Source organism: Marmota monax, unplaced genomic scaffold (genome assembly GCF_021218885.2).
Source record: "Marmota monax isolate L192 unplaced genomic scaffold, Marmota_monax_Labrador192_F-V1.1 WCK01_AAM20220418_F8-fsc00007, whole genome shotgun sequence".
Classification (NCBI taxonomy): domain Eukaryota; kingdom Metazoa; phylum Chordata; class Mammalia; order Rodentia; family Sciuridae; genus Marmota; species Marmota monax.
Window position 1 is genome coordinate 14216607 of NW_026692781.1, and position 19969 is coordinate 14236575.

Here is a 19969-nt window from a genome sequence, read left to right on the forward strand (position 1 = left end):
TATTTTTTTCCTGGAAATGTTTTTCTATTTTAGCTTGTGAAAGTTATCAGTGTCCCTTCCCCCTCTACCCCGTCGGCTGCCCCCTGCATTCCTCTTTTTAGGTGCTTTTCAGAAAATTTGATGTATTTCCTATTTGTTAAACTATTTTTCTGAAACCCAGAGAATGCTATACCTACCTACTTTTATGATGTGTGAATTTTACTTTTCAAAACCCTTTCACAGATTTTTTTTTTAAATTAAAAAAACAAAGAAGGAGAATAATTGCTATTTTTAGAACAGGATCATTTGGAGAAATGTCTACAGGTTAATTCGAAGGGAAAATTAATGGTATGACTGCTGGACTGTGGAAATAAAAGGGAAAAAATTGACTGAATTAAATATGCAAGTATGATGTTCTAGAACAGCCTTTCAATTTGGACATTGAAAAGACCAGTGACCCAAATTGGATTTCCCCCCGCCCCCCTATTTTTTTAAGATTAATAGAGTTCAACTGTGTTGTTCCTGAGAACCATCCTTCTCCATCCTCAGGGTAAGTATGTGATTTGTAAGTAGGTCCAGGGTTGGCTCATGTAGCAACTGAGCCTAAAATAGAATTTTCTATTTTGAGTATGGTAATGGCATTAAGTGGGAAGCTGTTAAAAGGAGCAAATAATAATAGCAAATTTAAGTTTGAAATGTAATGATGCACGTAGTATTTTAATGTAATCTAATGAAACTAATGGTGTTTAAGCTTTGGCAAATGGTTGCATTTCAGTATATTGAATGAATGGATTCATTCTGTAGTGCTGTTAGATACACAAATAAAATCTCATGTTTAAAAAAATTTGTAAATTTTAATACTAAAACTTCAAGTACTACAAAAAAAATACCCAACTTATAAGGAAATGGACTTGGATAATGTGCTTCACATTGTAAGAGACCACCCAGGACTGTAGCTTTTTCTGTTATTCATTAGTTTGGGGCCAACATAATGGCATCCAACTTCATATTATAAGATTAAACATATAATACCTCAATCTTTTAGGGATTCTGCCACTCTTATCCAGGAGCACTAGCTCCTGAGAGACTTTATACCACTAAGAGGAAACTTTGAAATTTTCTGTTTTGCAAAAATAGACTAACAGCTTTAGAAACTCTCCCTTCCCCTTTTACTCAATGGGCAGTTGTGGAGTGGTGGGGCTTCTGTATCCCTGAATAATTCCCTGAGACATGACACCCTATCATCTTCCTACCGGACTGTGCTGTGGCATAATTAGAAACCAACAGTATGTGTAATATCACTGTATAATACACAGTTTAACATGCTTGCTGGTGGTCAGGGCTGCAGCCTGGCCTGCTGGAGGTACCCCACTCCATGATTCAAATAAATTCCAATAATCCACCCCCAGCTGATGGGTCCACAGCCTGGTGACTATTCTTTAGCCAGGAATTGTGCCCTATCTCACTTCTCCTAGATGCTGTATAACTGAGCCTTCTGTCTTTGCCAATACACTTCTTCTACAGGATCATCAATACACTTCTTCTACAGGATCATCAGAGAATTTAAAGAAGAAAAAGGTCCCTCTGAGCCATGACAGACTTTTCACAACAGGAATCTTATGCAATCATAAGTAAAGTGTCTGGGCCACAGAGGGAGCAATTTCTGCTGTGACTGCTGACCTCTCTGAGCTGTCAGTCTTGTATCTGAGGTTGTCAATTCCAGCCTGGCATCTACCCACTGCCTAGCTCCTTGGACTTGATATTGCTAGGTAAACTGTAACCCCTATCTGGTAATGTTGCCAAATGCCTACTAAATACAGCTACTCAGGTTGTGTTTTCTTTTTATTTACGTTCTGAGACTGGTGTTCTCTGTATCTGAACACCAATCTCACTTTGTGTTAAAGATGAGAACCTTTGCTTTCTCTAATAATAGGTTTTAAATCAGGAGGCAGAGAACTTTAACTCAGTTGGCATGGAGGGCAGAATGTATGGTGCAGTGAATAAACAAAGACCTAGAAGGCTTTTGTCAGCTTAAAATACTCCCTGTGATTGTTTTTGATAAAATAATAATAATTACAGTGATGGCTGATGCTTGCCACTGAAAACCTGTAATTTTTAACAGCTGTGGCACAACCATGACAACTACTAGCACATATAAAATAAAATGTACATTTCCCTGAATTGAGATCACTCATATATGTAAATACCCTACTAACTTAATATATTTGTTTTTAATTAGTAATTTACCCAAAACACCATAAAGATTTATGTATTTTCAAAAGTCTGGTTTTATGAACACTTCAGAGAGTTTAAGGCCAATGAATTCTTTTAAATATATTAATAGGCCTCATCAGGATATAAATTATTAGATGAAATTGTTTATTCCATAATTCAAATCAAATAGATACTGCAAACCTAACATTGACAAAACAGTTATTAAATGGTAAGGATTTGCCATTTTCCTTGGCATTGGCATCATTAAGACTGTATGGTAGGTGAAGGATTGCATGTGTGATTTTCATAGTAACCAACTACTACAAAATTTGCATTTGTACTGTCATTACTATTTATCAAAGAGGAGAGAAAAATCCTCTTTAGCTCTCTGTTTATTTTAATATTTTGACAGTTGTTACATGATTTGACACCATTTGCTAAATAAATACCTACTCCATGCAAAGAAGGCACTATGCTTAGTATTAGAGAAAGTAAAAGAACCAGGTGCTTGCTTTAAAGAACTTCCAATTTATTATGAAAGAAAGACATATATAATTTTATTGCATTTAATTCGAAATAAGAGCATTAATTTAATTTGAAATAAGAGCTTTAAGACTGAAATAAATACATAGCTGTATGCATTAAGAGGTAACTACAGTTTGATACAATAGGAAAGGCTTCAAAAGGAAGAAATTAGGACTAATGTGATTATAAGTGAATAGAGTAGTTTAAAACAAGGGTTTGCATGGAGAAGAAGAACTATATTTCTCAGAATTAGAAGGAGATGTTCAGGGAAGACAAACCTATGACAGGCATTATGGACACAGAATGAGTCTTGATTTAAGAAGAAGAAAGAAGAGAGAGAGGAAAGTGTAGGCCAAGGGAAGGATAGGAATGAAAGCGTGCATGTGAGAAGATTCAAATTGTGCCAAGTAGACATTATTCGCTTGGGTGAGACAATAGTGTACATATTTATTTACTTCTTATTCAGTGTAGAATCAGAATTAGGGACAGGACTAATTTTACAAGTAAATTTATATTAGAACGTGATTATGTTCCTTTAATGCCTACTTTTTCTTCAGGAGATTTCATTATTATACATGTAAATGTAAAAAATTATGTGTCAATCAACACAATGAACTAAATCCTTCCTAAGTTGGTGTGAAATCATAAATATGTTTGAAAACAATACTGCATGCTGATTTTTCATAAACAATTTGATATCCCTTCACAGCTTGGATGAAGCTGCTTTTGCTCAACAGGGAGGTAGAGAAAATACACAATGTTGTGGCCTCTGGTCCCGAAATAAAAATAGTGGTTTGATTAAATGCCAGTTGGTTGTAAATGATAACCCACATAAACAGTGGGAAATCATTACAGTTAAGCAGTGAATTCTAATTTAATTTTATGGCCTTTGGAAGAAAATATCCCCTAGGCCAGTCAGCAGAAGCTGAGGAATGGTGGTGGAGTGGGAGCTGGAGGGTTAGGATTCCGCTGGGCCAGCACAGAGGGGGCCTCTCCCTGCTGCGTGTATTTGTGTGGACTTGTCCCTCTCTTCTTCAGATGGACTTATTTTATTGTTTGATCACTCCACCAAATTCTTGTGTTGGATGTCCATGTGTTTCAGTTATTTATTAGATTGCTGCATGTAAGAATATCTCCCAAACTTAGCACCTGTAGACAACAACTATTTTTATTGTATATAACATTTTTTTTATGGCACAAATTCCATAAGGGCTTAGATCGGTGATTTTTCTCCTTCATAAGGTATAATAGAGGGGTCCCTTGGTGATATTCATCTGATATCTTGGCCATTCAGAAGGGAACACTATACATCAACTCAAAAGAGGTAGTTCGATGCTGACAGCTGGAAGGCTGGGTTCACCTTGGCCTGGCGCTTTCCCCTCAGCTAGGAGTGACAGCTCCTCTTCATAGTGTCTCTCCAACATGGCTGTCAAACTCCTCCTTTGGAGACCCCAGTCTCCAAGAAACCAAAGTGGAAACTGCCAATCTTTTTAAAGGATAGATTGGGGCTGAAATAGCATCATTAGTCTAAATAGGCACAGGCCAGCTTAGACTTAAGAGAAGGATAAATAGCTTTCACCTCTTAATAAGAAGGCTATCTAAGGAACTTTGATCTTGTTTAATCTACCATACCATGCACAAAACAGGGTCTCCTGGAGAAATATCTTGGGAGAAATAAAAAATATTAATATGTTCAGATAAAAGTCAACAAAAATTGTTTATGGTGCAACTTTTCTTTACATGGTTCATGGAGCAGATGCAACCTAGAGCAGTTTACAATTATGTGAAGAAAACTCTAACAAGTGGAGACCTCTATGGATGTCTATGAATATGTGGTGTACAGATCTGAGATTTAGCTTGGTCTTAGCCTCCATCGTTCTTTTTCAGGGGGTGGGGACTACAGATTGAACTTAGGGTCACCGGACCACTAGACCACATCCCCAGCCCTATTTTGTATTTTATTTAGAGACAGGGTCTCACTGAGTTGCTTTGTGCCTCCCTTTTGCTGAGGATGGCTTTGAACTTGCCATCCTTCTGCCTCAGCCTCCTGAGCTGCTGGAATTACAGGCATGCGCTTCCATCCTTTTTGTGACTGCTTGGGTTGTGCTTATGTTCTATGGTTGTTCCTTGTTAACATTTTGCTTGATATATATGTCCTGGGATTTTATCAAACACTAACCTATATAGCTTGCTTGTTGCATTTTATGGATGTGTATCTCAGGCAATAGCTGCAATACACCCTTTTTTTCTTGGCAGCACACATACTTTAAGCATCACACTGCTTCTCCTAATCCTGTTAAGACCGTCTATTTTGGCACTGACTGACAGCAAGTGCAATAACATGTAAAGGCGCCTGCTGGCATTGATTTGGCTTTGCAGTCAGAGAAGACAAAGGGAGATTACTCTTCAGCATTTTGTGCAGGGGTTGGGGTTGTTGATCTAATCTGCTCTACACAGGGGCACATATAAAGAGGCAAGTTGTATTAGGCAGGCATCTGGAGCTGTCTGGCTTGGAGAAAGATATGAGATGTCAGAAAAAATTAGGCAAAATTAGCACACATTCAGATGGTGCCAATACAGGTGTAATGTTGGTTGATTGCTGGAATATGTCACATAGCAACACAATCACACTCAGTAAAGGAAGAAAAAGTTATAGATATGATGTGCAAATAGAAAACACCATAGGTCATTTCTTATGTAGCCATGACATACTTGGATTTATTTAAGCACTTATAAAACTCCCCAAGATTTCCTTTCAGGTATTATGAAATGTTTTGAATCAGAGGAAGAAAGACAAAATAAGGAATGAAAGGCAAATTTACTCTGGAATTACTTCCCTTCCTTCCACGCTTCAACTCAATAAGCATTTATTAACTTATCCCTGTCTGTTCATGCTTTTTTTATTCATACATTCAACAGGATTTATTGAGTACCTGCTACTTATCAGGCATTCTTCTAGGAGTAGATACTTGCTCAATAGCAAAAAATAACATAGTTCCAATCTTTAAGGATCTTCGAGACTATTTAAAGATATCAATCATAAATAAATAAATAAATAATATATAGTTACAATTGATATAGGTGTTATGTAAAAGATTAGCTCAGTGTTTTTTTACAAGTCAACTCAGAATTCCAGGGAGGTTTCATGATAGTTTATTTCTTATTCTGTAGCTCAACCTCATTGTTCCATGTTAGGAAGCAATCTTGGCATCTCTTTATAAGGAGAAATTCAGGAACCTAGTTTTCTACATCTTGTGGCTGAGTTCTTTTCCGGACCTTTGGGTGTTCCTTGTTTAGGTGGCATGTGAGGGACAGACACAGTGATAGGATGGCATGTTGGAGGACTTTAAGGGCTTGGCTTAGAAATGGTTCATGCTGCCCACATTCTGTGGTTTAGACTTTAGTCACATGGTCACATATGGCTCCAGGGGAAGATGGAATATACAGTTTAGTTGGTGCCCCACAGAAGGAGGGAAATCATTAACCAGTCTCTGCCAAATGCCTGTGAATGAAAAGGGTGCTTTCAAGGTATGATGGATAAAGGAAAAAAGCATAAGACCTGACATCATCATGAAATGTACAATTTTGTAGGTGAAATATATAACTGCGATTTTTAAATTATATAATGCAATACAATTTAATTTGAATAAAACTAAAAGATTAAAGGAAAACATATTTTGCTATTACTGAATCTGTTTCCTTCTTTCTGTAAAGAATTGTACTCAAAGCTAAAGTGCTTGCTAAGGTAATATGGCTAGTTAGTGTCACAGCTGGGTCACATGCGTGTCAAAGAAATTTTCAGTGCTCAGTGCTTACATTCACCCTTATCCTCATAATTGATTCCTATTTTCTACTTACTATCAAGTAAACCAACATTTGTAACTTAATTGTGCTTATTCCCAGTGCTCGATTTTCTTTGAAAGATTCCAAAGGGGCCTCAATCCACAGTAGAATCACTGCCCACACTGGCCACAACTAATCCACCGGAGTAACCAAAGCTGAAGAAACAGGTGCATGATGTCTGAAATTACTTAAGTTTGGTGGGATAGGGCCAAACTCTTACAGAAACAGCTGAAACTGGTTCACAGATGGATTTTTAGATCTGTTTTTGGGGTGCTTGCCCAAGGTGCCACCTGGCAATGGAGGCTGACTAAAACTTGGGCTCATTTTATACTCCAGAACTGGCCATGGCTGAATCATGGGTTGTCTACCATGTTGTTCTTACACAGGAGATTAGCAACAGCCTTCATTGTATATCTCTCAATACTGATGTAAATGATTTCATATCAAAAAATTGAAGTTTGGGAAGCTTGCTTTGGAGTTAATTTCTGGGGTAAGAATAAAGAGAATTTGAGATATGGCTTATAGAGTCTCTCCCACTTACTGAAAAAATTTGAACCTATGTCTTGTCCAGTCTTCTTTAAATATGTTTTATGAAAGTGATATGAACAATATATAATATACAAATCAAGGAGTTGGAGAATGCAAAGCAGATGCAGTTTTGATATGGGCAAACTCTAGAGAACTGTTAGGGATTAGGAAATATCTCTAAAATGTATAGTTTGAAGATGCCTTGCTTCCTGATCACCTAGAATGCTCCATAACATGTTCCTGGGCCTCCTCTAGGTTTATGATAAGACTCTCAGGCTTTTGACCTGGGATCCAGTATGTTAGCCAGATTTCTTTTAGTTTGAAGGAAGTCTGCTAGAAAGAATTTGAGAAAAACCTGAACACTGGTATTGGAATGTAAGTCATCAAATTGCTCTTCGGCATTTTCAAAGTAATACATCCATTTTCAAGGTGAATATTTTCTAGTCACCCCAGATTTGCATCTAATGAAATGCTCTCTCTATATGTGGTCAAATCAAATATATAATTCACCCTTGCTTCTTCCAAATAGAAAGAATTGTTCATCTGCAATGATTGCTATGTGTTAGAATCAGCTGTCATGGATTATGTTTGGCATGCCAGGGTCTTGTGAGAATCAGCTGTCAGGATGGAACAGAATTGTACTGTTGACACAGGTCAAAGGAAAGAGTGTGTTCTGCTCATGGAATTTTGACATTATGTCAGTGGTGGTTTAGCTACTTATATTTAACAAAGGTGAGATTTCACTAAAAATCCTAAAGCACTAAAATATTTCCAAATTATGAAAAATTTATTTTATGAGTTTAATTTCCCTCGTGGTGATAATGAGATACCGAGCAAACATTTTCGGTATTAAATTCTGATTTAACACATTTTTTTGTTGTTAAGACTTTTAGAGGGATTCACACTCGAAACACTGAATATGATTTTCTTTGAAAATACTCTTGATTCTAGTTAGACACTAGTGAATTGATAACATTATAAAATATACAAAATAAATAAGTACTTTTTGAATTAATTTTCAATAAAGAATCTAGAATTATGTGAGCTTCCAATAAATGCAAAACCATGAACCTGCCAGTCCTGACATACATCAGTATTAGTGAATTGAATGGCAAGATTCTCACTTCCTCTCCTACAGGGGTCTCTCCATTTGTGGGAAACAAATTAGCCATTCCAGGGGTACATTTATGAATATATTTAATTTGTAGAAATAATATGTTCAGTTTTTAATTAAATTAATTTATTTGGAGATTGAATTATTTCATATAAAAAATCAGATTTCTGGATTCTCATAAAAACTCAGATTATTAGTACATTTTCCTAGAGTAGCAATGGGAAGTGTCTCCCCCTTTGGATGTCCAAGTCCTTGCCAAAATGAATCTATTTCATTCATTGACAGTACCTGCCTCTGAGCTTGTGTGTCCTAAAGACTTGGACTTTTTCTTATTAAAATGATCTGTTCTTTTTTAAATCTGTAGTGCCCTTCATTCAGGATGTTCCTAAGATTATAATGTACTTTCTAAGGGACCACCTGACTACATTTTGTAAAGATTCAAGTGCATAAGAACTATATCAAAGTGCACAGTCACAGGGGCACAAAATTTATCCTGATTTCTCAAACTTAGAAGAGAAATTATTATGTTCTGATTGGAGGGACTAAAGTTAATGAAATGAAATAAAGCATGAAAACATGAAGCCATAAATTTAAATACAAATACACAAATTTTATTTCACAAATACATTAAAAAAAATCAGTAGGGCTGGGAGTGTAGCTCAGAGGTAGAGTGCTTGCCTAGCACGCAAAAGGCCCTGGGTTCAGTCTCTAGCACTGAAAAAAAAAAAAATCAGTTAAGAAAATGCAAAATTATGGAGACCTAATTTGGCAGTATTTTTACGAAAACAAAGTTTTAGTAAGTGAGAAGTGTGTATACATCATTAGAGTGATATGACTACTTTTAAAAAGAAAAACAAAAACCCAGATGCATTCATAGAAATCAAATGTACAGATGGTAGAAATTATAGCCTTTTCTACTTTGTGTTTGTTAATTTGAGCAATGTTCTCTCTGAAGTGTTAAAAAGGCACTGACCACAAAGCTCCAGGAAATGTGAGAACAGGTGACTTGGATGGAGCAGGGCCTAGCAATTAAGCCATGTAAAGGACGTTGAGAATGCCATATGCTTCAGTCAGAGAAGAGAAGATAAAGTGGAAAGAAAAGGGAAAGGAAATTGACAAGGTCTTTAGATTAGAAATTGGAAGGGCTGTTACCCACTGTAGGGCACACACTTGTACTCTGACTCCAAGGAGCAGAAAACAGTAAAGACTTGTTTATTTTGAAACTGTGAAAGAAGGTAAATTGTAGATTGTTAAGGCAAGAGACTGACACTATATATAGTAAAATAAGAAATCTTTATTAACAGATGAATTTTCAATACTTAGCAAAGAGATAGATGCCTAAAGGCCTTGAAAAAAATCATAAAGAAGAACTTTAAGTTTGTAAATAGTCACAAAAACATCACACATAGGGGGGAAAACTAAAATTACTGTGAATTCATATTTTAGTGAAAAGAACAAGATTTTTTATTATAGACTTCAAATTCCTTTTGAGAAGTTATACCAGTAGATAGTTGTTTTCTTTTTCTTAATCAAAATCAAGACCCTGCTATATCAGTTTTTCTGTAATGTTTCACCTTTTTCTATTTCAAGATGCATAAAAATGTTTTATATTTAAATTATTTAATAGTATACTGTTATATTTAATTTTAATATCTTAATTCAATATTTATTTGTCATTGGAAACTATACTGTTTCCTCTAGCATGAAAAATGAAAAAAGTAATCTATTATCTTGCCTAATTGTTTTTGTAGGATATGTTTCTAAAATGGGATGATAGTATTAAAGAATATGCATTTTTTGGAACTGTGATATATATTACAAATTTTGCTTCAAAAATGTTTCACAATTCACACTCTCACCAGCTGGTAAAGACAGAGAAACTTTCCCAATACCTATATTAAATTCAATGTATTTAACAATTTTTCCCAGCTTAAAATTTTTAAAATATAGTTTGCTTTCATTCTTAAAAGTTGCATATGTTTTTCACATATATTTTACATGTTTATTTATTTTAGGGCTTAATTATATGTTCATATGTTTAGCTAATTGCCTTTTTTTAGTACATGTTTATCTTTTCCTATTGATTCATGAAGGCTCTTTTGTAATTAGGTTTAGCCTATTGACTTTCATATTGTGCAAATATTTTTCCTGGTTTGGTATTTACATTTCAAACTGATTTATTGTGTATGTATCAACAACTGTGACGGGTCTGGGATTTTATCCTAGCTAACATTTTAGCCTGCCATAGTTTTATGAATTTTAGTGGAAGTCATGATGCTTTTGGATCAGAGAAAGTGGATAGTTTACTACTCATAGCAATAACAGCAGCCAGAAAGAAGGTATTTTTAAACTGAGTTTCCAAATCTCTGTTCCCCAAAAGGCACCATGATAAGGGCCAAGGAAGCTTCCTTATGCACTGGGCTTCATTATAGAAGAGAAACCTCAAGCTCAGGAAATTCGAATATTTTATAATAGTGAGAAAATCAACCCAATATTTGTCCTTTATTATCTTTATTATGCTGGGTAGCAAACAAATCTCTCTTTTCTTTATATCTGATGGCTATTGATAAATTAGTACCCTTAAAAAGATTATTCAGAACAAAGCCTGTCAATGTTTTGCTCCCAAGATATGCAGAAATATGAGGGACTCATAGCGACTTCTGCCATATAAAGTTTAAAATTAGCAAGATTTATAACTTTTTCTTCTTAGTTGTTGTTTTTGTTAGACAGAGAGTTATTAGTCACTGCTCTTTTATTTATTTATTTATTTTTGCACTGCTGGGGATGGAACCCAAGGCTTTGTGCATGTACTCCACCACTGAGCCATATCCCCACCCATAATTCCCTTTTTGAGAGTATTATTAAACTGCCCAGTTGGAAAATTCCTACTTTGGTACTTTTTAAATATTTCCTCTTAAGTATCTCAATAGAAGAAGGCTTCCTCATGAATGAATTTTGAAGTCCTACATTTTGTCTTAAATATTCATTCAAATGATTTTTTTCAATTCAATAAAATATTTGTTTTAAAGTATAAATAATATTAATTTTCCCAAAGCAAGTACCATTCATCCAGGAAGCTATGCCTTTCTCATCCTTTAGATTTGAAAATTTTGACACACCATGCTTAGTTTTGTGGCATATATTATGGTATATTAAGCACCAACTATGTGCCAGAAATTATCCCAAATAATTTATATTTATTAGTCCACTTTCATCTTACAATAATCTGAGGTAGATATTATTTTCATCCTTGTTTCATCAATGTGAAAATGAAGCTCTGAAATAATAAGCAATTTGCTCAATATCAAATTTCTGAGTTTGAGAATCACAATCATAGTTCATCGGATTTCAAAAGGAATTTTTTTCTATTCCCTCATATTCTTGAAAAAGATGGACAAAATTAGGTATAGAACATATTTGAGAGGTGAACCTATGTGATGCTAAATATTTATGTTTGTAGTTAACTTAAGAATCAAATTGGTGTGGTGGTACACACCTGTAATCCCAGTGGCTCAAGAGACCAAGGTAGGAGGATCTCAAGTCCAAAGCCAGCCTCATCAACTTAGCAAGGTACTAAGCAACTCAGTGAGATCCTGTCTCTAAATAAAATACAAAATGGGCTGGGGATGTGGCTCAGTGGTCGAGTGTCCTTGAGTTCAATCTCCAGTATCTCCCTGGCAAAAAAAAAAAAAAAAAAAAAGAATGTAATAAAAGCTATGACTCATCTCTCAGAGGAAAAAAGCTTTGTTTTACATATACACAATATTGTACATACTTATGGTTGGTCCCTTTAAATGATATATTCAGTGCCAATAAATAGACATATTTGTGACATTGAAGGAGATATCCATGTTAAATTCTGCTGTTTGCTATATTTTTTTTTTTTTTATTTTTGAAAGAAAAAATTTATTTTAGTACAGTTTTAGATTTACAATATTATTAAAAAGCACATAGTTCCCATATACCCCACATCCAGTTTCCATTATCATTAACATGGTATATCTGTCACAATTAATGAACCAATATTGCTACATTATTCACCAAAAAGTCAATATTTCACATTATTTAAAAATTTTAGTGTTCTTAAACATTTTGGCAGCAGATATTTTATAATAATTTAATTTCACATCAAATATGTATATCTAAAGTGCCCACTGAAATAGAAGCAGATATCTGCAGTAGAAGAAAACATTATATTTTCTGCCATTTGGCCTTTGCTTCATCCACCATGGGGCCAGAATGGAATATGAAGAAGAAGATAGACTCTAGGGGCACTCAGTTGGGGTTGGTATCCTGATCCCAACCAGGGGATATTTTAAAAATGCTTCACAACTGGTAATGCTGGGCATTAAGCAGTCAGAATGGCCATACCTGAAACGCAGCTCTACCACACCGGCTCATAATCAGCCCTTTCTCCACCACTTAGTAGCTGCATCTGTATCTGAGTCTGGCAACAGTGGCTATCTCATAGGTGTTCTAAGAGGGTTAGATGTGATAATACAGGCAAAGCCCCAGAATAGCCTTTGGTGGAGTGAGATGTGAAACATTAGATGTTGTCATCCTCACTGCCATGGACATCATCATCATGGCTGATATCTGAGGGACTCCAGAGCTTAATAGAGTGTTAAAGTCTTCTGCTGAGAGAAGACAGGAAGATCTTACTAAGTCTGTGAATGGTACAAGTCTCTAAGGGATATTATTTGAATGGGATAAGATTCAGAGAGGTCTTGAAAACCTAGTAAAATAAGCAAGACCTAACTGAATGGCAAAAAGTCGTAGATGATTAAATATAAAGTTCTTCTTTTTAGTTAAAAACAAAAGCAACTATCTGTTTGTAAGAAGGAAAAAAAAAATACCTCAACAATGAAAAGAGATTCTACTGAAACCTATGCCAGGAATTTTAATTGACCCGTCAACAGGAAGCATGATATTCCCTCTGAGTAAGCTTATGTGATTTTCACCATAATGGTCAGATTAATGTTGATCTGAGTGGCCCTAGCACATCTATAATGTACTGAGTTTCAGAAACCAGGCTGTAGATAGAGAGAGAGGGATAAATTGTGATTTGTACAGAGAAATGTAACCAGAAGAATAAATAATAAAGGGACTCAAACCAGGAAAGGTATCCAGGAATATTTTTCCTAGTAAGGATTAAAGGGGAGAGGTGATGGAAATTTTCAGGCCTAAATAACTCTGATATGGAAGCATTCACTGTGCTCTGCAGGAAGCACTAGAATAACTCAGTGGGAGTGGGAAAGAGGTGAGTTCCAGAGTTGTTCTTTTTCAGTGAAGGCATTCAAGAGCAGAGGGGATAGCATTAGGGACAAGAATGCTCCACGGAGAAGTTTGTCATTAGGCAGAAGTTGGTAAGCGCTTGATTTTTTCCCCCCAAATTCCTAAAATCTAAAATTTCAAGTGATGAACCATGTTAGTTATGAAATGTAAATGGAAGGAAGAAAGAAAAAGTTAGAGAATGTGAGTAAGCATAAGTTTATTGCTTCAAAGAGAAGATTTTTTTTTCTCAACCTAAGAATTTTCTAATAAAATTATAGAAAAACAGAGAAGAATAGGCTGCTTTCTGAAGAAATAAGCTATTTTTGCTGTATGATATAATCATGCATCCTTGGCAAATAATGGGTGCTTGGAAAATTTCATTCTGTTAAGTGAATTATCACCTGTCAGGAATGTTGTTCAAAGGATTCCTGAATTATTTGAAGATAGACTAGATGAAGTTTAAATCTTGCAACTCCAAGGTTTTATTATTTTGATTGTTTCTATCTTGTACGCAAGTACATTTTGTCTTATTTGTTCCATATTGAATTCTCTCAATGCCTACCTGTGAAATATCTCTATTTACTAAAACCAAATCAATATTATATGAAGCAAACATGATTACTCTTCCAGAAGTGGTTTATTGCTTTTACCAAGATGCTTGGTTTACTTTGATCTTTTTATTAATATATCCTAGTGATATTTGATCATCCCTAGAAGAGAGAAATTTCTTTGTTTATTCCCAAATCTCATAAATGTGGAAAATAAACACCAAAAGTATTGAGGCTTCAGATACTCATTAGCATTTTAGAGTCTGAGCATAGTTATTTTTTTTCCTTCCTCTTTCAAGTGTATGGATTTAACTTATCAGTTCTAAAATGGTATAATTGTTAGTCATTGGGCATTTGATTATTAGATCAGAATATGTTTTTATAACATTTTCCCATTACAAATGTAACAAGTCTAATTTATAGAATAGAACGAAAAACACACAAATAAGGAGAAAAAAATTAAAATCACTTCTTATAGTGGTTTTCAAAGAATTTTGTAACAAATTTCCTCAAATTTTGTGAGTTTTAAGAACAAAAAGTTATTTTCTCATAGTTTTGAAGTTGAGAGGTCCATAACAGTGTCATCAGGGCCATGACTTCTCTGAAAGCTCTCGGAGAAGAGCTGTTCTTTTCTTTCTCATTTCTGGTAGCTCCTCGAATTGTTAGCCTCACTTGGCTTGTAACTGTGTCACTTCAATATATGTCCGTCTTCATATGAACTTTCCTGTATATATTCAAGTTTCTGTTGGTGTTCTCTTTTTCACGTAAGGACACCAGTCATTGGATTTAGGGTTCATCCTAATACCCTTTGACCTCATCTCAATTAAATACATGTACAAAGGCCCTATTTCCAAATAAGGCACATTCTGTAGTTCTAGGTGGATATAAATTTTGGGAGTTAGTATGACTAAATGTTGTTTGGCCCCCAAATTTACATGTTGACTTCCTAATCTTAAATACCAATGTGATGATATTTGAAGTTGAAACCTTTAAGAAGTAATTTGATTTGAATGTGGTCATGGGGCTAGAGACTCTGTGATAGAATTGGTACTCTTGTAAGAAGACGAAGAGACCATAACTTGTTTGCTCTCTCCACCATGTGAGGAGATAATCCTCCTCCTTTTATGAACCTGAAAGCAACAATCTACAAAATTGGAGGAGAGCCCTCACTCTACCTGAATCTCTTGGCTACTGGATCTTGGAATTCCCAACCTCCTTAATTCTGAGATAATGAATGAGTGTTGTATAAAGGGACTCAAACCAGGAAAGGTATCCTGTAATGTACTGAGTTTCAGAAACCAGGCTGTAGATAGAGAGAGGGATAAATTGCAATTTTTAAAGAAAATGTAACCAGAAGAATAAATAATAAAGGGACTCAATTTTGTATAAGCTGCCCAGTAATTGCTACATTTATCAGAACTGACTAAAACACACATTGGTTCTAGGGGTGGGATGTTGCTATAATACCTTAAAATGTGAACATGACTTTGGAACTGAATAATAGGTGGAGATAGGAAAATATTTGAGATACATGCTAGAAAAAGCTGATTTTGCCATGAAGGCACTGCTAAAGGTTATTCTGCTGAGGGATCAGAAAGAAAAGGAGAAAACTATAGAGAAAGATCCCATCTTCTTAGAGAAAAAACAGAATGAGTAAAGATGTTGATTGAAATTTGAATGGTAAGGCCACTCTGGTGAAGTCTTTGATGGAAATGAGAAATATGTTTTAGAATATGTTATGAAGGACAAAGAATTCAGTTGAATTCTCTTCATGTTCTAGTGCTTTTGGGAAGTTTGAAATTTTAACGAAGAAATTATATATTTAGATGATATTTTAAGCAAAGTTTTGAAAGAGTAGCTTAGGTGTTTCTACATATAGTAAAATTGAAAAGACATGAATTAAAGAATAAATTGTTAATAAAAAAAAGCTAAACCATTAAGATTTTGGAAATTCTCAGCTTATCCATGTTGCAGAAATGGTGCAGATGATTGACCGTTTGATAAAGACATTGGTGTGGCTATGAACCTTAGACCCAATCAGTTATCCCAGTAGAAGTCAGTAAAAGATATAGGATTTATATTAAACACTGCCAGCTGGGATTAAGGGAAATAGGAAGAAACAAAAGAAGTCTGTCAGAACCTTAGACCCTACATGACTAGAACATATAGTTACTCAGCTGCAAGGATCAGCTATTTTCCAAGACAAAGAAAAATAATGGCAGCCACTTTCACCACAAGACCAGAGTGCATGGTCCTGGGGCCAGGGCTACTTCCACTTTGGTTGCAAAGAGTGGGACTATTGTTCATCAGAGCCATGTAGATTGGACCATTGGTTCTAACAGACCAGGTGGTGATTACTAGCCTAGTAGGTTCTGAGAGTGGAACTGCTGCCCCAATGACAACATCATCAAACCAGGAATGAATACTCTCAAACCTTAAGATCTGATGGAATTTGACCTGTTTTGGATTTGCCTGGAAACGGTCACTCCTTTCTTTCTTAGGATTTTTACTTTTTAGAATGAGAATGTCTATGCTATGTCTGTCCCACTGTTGTAATTGGACACACATATCTTATCTGGCATTGTGGGTTCACAACTAGAGAGAAATTTTGCTTCAGAATGGATTGGATTTAAGTCAATCCCATATCTGATTTTGATGATATTTAGTGAGACTTTAGACTTGAGAGATGATGTTGAAATGAGTTAGAACTTTAGGTGTGTTGAGCATAGAATGAATGTATTTTTTTATGTGAGGACATAAATGGGGGGAGGATATGGGCAGAATGGAATGTTTGTTTCCCTTCAGGGGTCATATGTCAATGCCCTAATTTCCAGTGTGATGGCATTTGGAGCCAGGGCCTTTGGTGGTAATTTGGTTTCAATAAGGTCATGAGGGTAGACCCGGTCATGAGATTAGTGTTCATATAACTAAATGAAGGGACCAAAGCCTCTCTCTTTCCCTATTTGTCATGTAAGAACACAATAAAAAGGTGGTCATTTATAAGCAAGAAAGAAAGACCTCAGAATACACAAATCTGTTAGCATCTTGATCTTGCACTTCTCAGCAGCTGGAACTGTGAGAAATAAATGTTTACTATAGTAGAATACCTTAGAATAGGTGATATTCTGCTATGGTAGTTCAAACTAGGACAGGAGGACACTATTCCACTCACTATACCTAAAATTACAATTTCGTCAGTATATTTTTCTTTCTTTTTTGTTGTAACAAAATACACATAACATTGACTTTTAAGTATACAGTTAATGTATTAAATATATCCATATTTTGAAACCATCTCTATCATCTATCTCCAGAATTCTTTTTGTCTCACAAAACTGAAACTCAATATCTATCGTTATGGTTTGGACCTGGAATGTCCCCTAAAGGTTCATGTGTTGAGGGCTTGATCCCCAGTATAGCAATGTTCAGAGTTGGGACACTTTGGAATTGATTGGTTTATGAAGGCTTTAACTTCATCAGTGGAATATCCATTGATAGATTCATGGCTAAATGGACTAATGGGAATAGTGGAAACTGTTGGAGGTGGCATCTACTTGAAAGAGTTGACTTTGGGCGTATATCCTTGGGGTCTGTACCTTGTCCCTAACCCCTTTCTCACCATCCCTCCTCTGTTACCTGGTTGCCATAAAGTGAGCAGCTATGTTTCATATTACCCTTCCAGCTGATGACCTGCCTCACCAAAGGGCCAGAATCATAAACTTCGATTCTTAGAGGGAGGTTAATATATATCAGCAAAGCAGAAAAATAAAAAGCACAAAGAATACTAGAAATGACAGATGAAATGGAATTTTTTGGCATGACCCATTTGAAAAAAATTATATTTTCCTCATTTCTACTAATTTTAAACATGTATAAAAAATGGGCCTGGGTTTGCTTGTGTGTGTGTGTGTGTGTGTGTGTGTGTGTGTAAGAAAATACCAATATCAAATATTTTTGTGTGAAATATTTTATTTTTTAACATTAGAAAAAATAAAAATTATAAATAAAATAATAAACAACACTTTGTGAGCCAAAAATAACACATGTGGGGGAAATATTTGCTTTTGTAACATTAGGCTGTGAATTTAAGTCTTAATTTTGACTTTCATTTATTGTAGTATTTCTCTTTCTGTTGAGTTCACTATGTATTTGTTTTTTTATTAGGCAGAGTTCCAGTTGCCATTCCTTACCCTTAACTGACCCAAGGGCACTTAGCATGGGTTAAAAAAAAAACAAAAAACCCAAGATATTACAAATGTCGTGGTATACCTTCCTGATGCATTAGTACATAGTTGTTCAACATTAAAACTGTAAAGTCAGCTTAAATCTCTCTTTTGGCAGTCAACTGACTTTTTTTTTTTTTTGTCTTTTAAGTATCTGGAAAGAATGAATAGAAAATTTTTCTCTGCAGATGAAAACACTCAGTCTTACCTTATGAATAAGAGGAGTGTAGGTTTTCAATTTAAGACATGGAGGTGGTCAGGATTTTCAATGAAAATATCCTTCATTTCCAAAGAGATATTTTGATGTTCGTATCTAAAGTACTTGATTTTATATTCAATTTATCATAATTTTACTATTTTAATTTTCCTTTTAAAGTTTCAGTAAGTGATGTTTTCCTAAATACATGACTTTTATAATTATCATGTAAATTCTTTTTATATAAAAACTACTGAAAAGTAATCTAAAATATAAGGTTTTGCCGTATATAAATATATGGTTTTGCTACTCATATTACAAACTATGAGTCTTAAAATTCATTATGGCATATAAATAAATAACTGGGATAAAGTTCACAATATTTCCTTAGAGTTAATATTAAAATAGCTCTTAAATAATCGTGTCCTGTCGTGCAATGCTGATTGTATGATACAGATGGAAAAAAAAAAACCTAAATATTTGCTCATGTGAAGTTGACAATCTAATTGGTCTTGTTCATTGTGTTCTATGTTAACCATAGTATTGATAATCAAATCTTTTGACACTTGTGCATTTGTCATGTGAAACAAGCTGGTATATTTCTGACTAAAATTGATTTTATTGCAATGACCAATCACAATTCTGATATTCCTTAGAGTCTCCTTAGTTCTTGGTTCAGTCAGAAGATACAAAGAGTTATTGACTAGAAAATAGCTTGAGCTCCAAACTTGAAATGGAACAAGAGAGAATTTAAAGGAAAATATTGACAGGAAAAGGTGTTAGAAAATTCACACTTCTATTGCTCTCTCATGCCAGTGGTTTCCAAAAGAGGCCTGTGTGAAATAGATAAGGAATTTGTGAGAGAGCAAAATAAGCATGACCTACATAGATTGATGGATTTACTGCTCTGCAGAAGTGATAATACCTCTTCCAGACTGAGCTATGTTGGGGAAAAGAATAGCAGTGTAAATATTTTAATTGCACTTTTTTAAAAGATATTATAGCTTTCTATAGCATGGCAGCACATGCTAAATGATATAAAGAAATGTCTTTGGCTGACAAATTCTAAATACTTAAAATTTCAAAACAATTACCTTGGCCTGATAAAAATCAATGCAACTTGTCACTGTCTCCCTAGTTAGGAAGATACAGTGAACCTTTCTAAGATTGAGCCATATGCATGATACTATTTTAATAATGGAAATATTCAAATTTTATGACAATTCAGGAATCTATACATCTATATAGGAGTGATGTACTGATTTATAGTACTAGGAAGTTGGTTTTCTATCACTGAGTGAAAAGTCAGAAATATATGTTTGAAATATCCAGAAATGTTGTGCCTGTGTATAGGTATGAGAGAAAATGCCTGTTTTCTAAGAATGGATTGAAAGCTAAAACCAGCAATTTTTGTAATAGCAATTTTATTGATAAATATGCCACATGCCATAAAATTAGTGCTTTTAAAGTGCAAAATTCATGATAGTCACAAAGTGTGGAACCATCATCATCATTACCCAATTTC